General features: G+C 47.0%; 1 pseudogene; it reads left to right on the forward strand.

The window, feature by feature from the left end:
- LOC123157128 (cysteine-rich receptor-like protein kinase 15) overlaps positions 1–2,502 on the forward strand; it is an 8,079-nt pseudogene extending 5,577 nt beyond the window's left edge.
- The last annotated feature ends 249 nt before the right edge of the window (positions 2,503–2,751 follow it).

The raw sequence follows: 2,751 nt of genomic DNA on the forward strand, positions 1-2,751 counted from the left end.
TCCGACCCCGTCCAACGCCGCCGTCGCCGTCCCAACGGCGTGCGTCGCCGCATCTCTCCGTCATCATCCACTGCCCAGACGTGAAGGGCCCGACGTGCCACGCCGCCTCCGCACCACTCTCCCCACCCCCCGTCGCGGATCCTGCCAAACATTCGGCCGGTGGCTCATCGTGCACGTCGCCGGCTGCTAGATTCAAGGCGGGGATAGCTGCCGTCGTCGAACGCCGGCGACGCCTACACCGCGGGGCAAGGTTTGTCATCTAAACCTAGCGGGCATGATGGATGGAAGTTAGGGCTAGTTAAGTGGTGAATCTAGGATGTAAGTGGAGGGCAGGCTTAATTTAAAGAATGCTATATTTTTTTATGACGACATCACACAATATGCACACAGCGCTGGGCAACCTCAACTAGTTGTTTCACACAACACTAAAAAGTGTTGTTTGAACCATTGCATTAGGAAAAAATTCATGGTAGCTGCTGGGTTCATGGATTACACGCCTTTCTCTTTTTTTGCAAACCAACATGAGTTTTTGTCCTTGTTGTAATCAACACTTCAAATGTTTTGCAGTTCTGTCAGTTAGGCGTGTTGACATGGAGAAAGAATCCGCATTCGGGAGGGACGAGAATGATACTGATAAGGTGACTAAGACTGATAACGAAAATTTGAACGAAGATGATGACAACAGCGACAATGATTTAGTCTCGTCATATGATATCTTACCTCCGGATGATTTTCATAATAATGAACATGGCGCAAATAGTGAAAACGTAAGTGGCGTATATTTTGATTTTATTTTTGAATTTGCAAAGTATGGCATGGCTAACTATATATCTTTGTGTACAAATTTGCAGGAAGATGTGGATGTTGACAATGTGCAACATAGTTGGCAGGAATCATTTGCAGATAACTTGAGCCAGGTTAGTTGATAGATGTTGTACATCGATTAATACTATGATTTAAATGATAGTAATTGACATATATATTTTCAAATGAATGTTGTAGGAGGAGTCAAATGGTCCTAGCGTTGATCACGATGATGGAGAGATCGATATTGAGGAGGCTCAAAGGCAGCAGAAGATGCTTGAGACACATTGGAAGGTCATGGCTATGACCTATCGGTCGCAAGGGGATGCATACATATTCTACAACAATCACGCCAGAGAGCACGGGTTTAGCATCAGGAAACAGAAGGTGAAACGAGGTGCTTCGGGAATGATACGGTACCGGCGGTTTCTTTGCTCCAGGGCAGGGAGAAGGCAGAGCAAGTTCATAACCATGGAGGGCCGCAAGCGCAGGCTTAGACCGGAGACTCGTTGCGACTGCGGTGCACATATGGTGGTGAAGCTGGACAGAGAACGTGGCGTTTGGTTCGTCGCATCATTCGTGGATGATCACAACCACGCGATGGCTCGGCCCGACGAGGTTTGTTTTTTGTGGTCACATAGACGGATTGGAGATGGCCAGAGGGCCGAGATATTGGCGATGGAAGCGGCCGGGATAAGAAAGCATATTATAATGGACAACTTCATCAGCAGATACTGTTCGTATGATAAGTGCGGGCTTATCAGGAGGGACATTTACGATCTTTGTTGCAGAGAAAAAATGAAGCTCATTGCAAAGGGTGATGCAGAGACGGCAGTTGGCATTATGAGGAGCAGGAAGGAGAAGGACCCTGAGTTTTTTTTTGAGTATGTGCGTGACAAGGAAGGGCGACTGAAGAGTATGTTCTGGTGCGATGCACAGTCGCGGAGGGACTATGAGGACCACAGAGATGTGGTCGTGTTTGATAGCACGTATAAGATGAACAGATACGGTATGCCGTTCGTCCCCTTTGTCGAAGTTAACAACCACCGTTGCACCACAGTGTTTGGTTGTGCCATCATTGCTGACGAGACGGAAGGGACATACGTGTGGCTGCTGCAGACATTTATGAAGGCAAACTGTCAGGTGAAGCCAAAGTCAATAATCACAGACGGTGAAGCTGCAATGATCCGGGCTATTCGGACTGTCCTTTCAGATGTTTTCCATCGTCTTTGCTCCTGGCATATCGAGAAAAATATGCAGAGGCACCTGCATTACAAGTCACTGGATGAGTTCAGATCTCTCCTGTACTATGCCACCTCTCAAGCGAACTTTGAGCAGAGATGGAAAGCTTTCTATGATAAGTGGAAGACGGATAGAACTGAAGAGTGGCTTGACAGGATGTACAGGAAGAGGAGACTTTGGGCAGCTTCATATCTTTCCGATGGTTTTTTCCTTGGTATGCGAAGTAACCAGAGGAGTGAAAGCCTCAACTCCTGCCTTCACCTTCACCTGGACTACGGTATGACAATTGTTGATTTGGTGGTGCATTATGAGAACTGTATAGTTCGCCTGCGTGAGAACGAGGCGTACGATGACTGCGAGGCATTCCAGAAGGAACCACCGTCGGTTACTGAATATAAGGCCCTTGAGGAGCATGCCGCCAAAGTATTCACACCTGCTAATTTCTACATCCTCTGAGATGATTTGCATAAGATGGGTCAGCTGGAGATATTTGAGATGCTCGTGGGAATTGGGCGTCAGACATTCATGGTGACATGGAAGGATAACCACAAGTTCAGGTACAATGTTGTTTATGAACCAGGTAACTCAGAAGAAACTATTACCTGCAGTTGTCTTAGGATGGTTCGGAAAGGGCTGCCATGCAAACACATTCTGTTTGTTCTCCATCATCTGAACTTAACTGAAATACCAAAGTGTCGTGTCCTG

Source organism: Triticum aestivum, chromosome 1D, assembly GCF_018294505.1.
Source record: "Triticum aestivum cultivar Chinese Spring chromosome 1D, IWGSC CS RefSeq v2.1, whole genome shotgun sequence".
NCBI lineage: Eukaryota > Viridiplantae > Streptophyta > Magnoliopsida > Poales > Poaceae > Triticum > Triticum aestivum.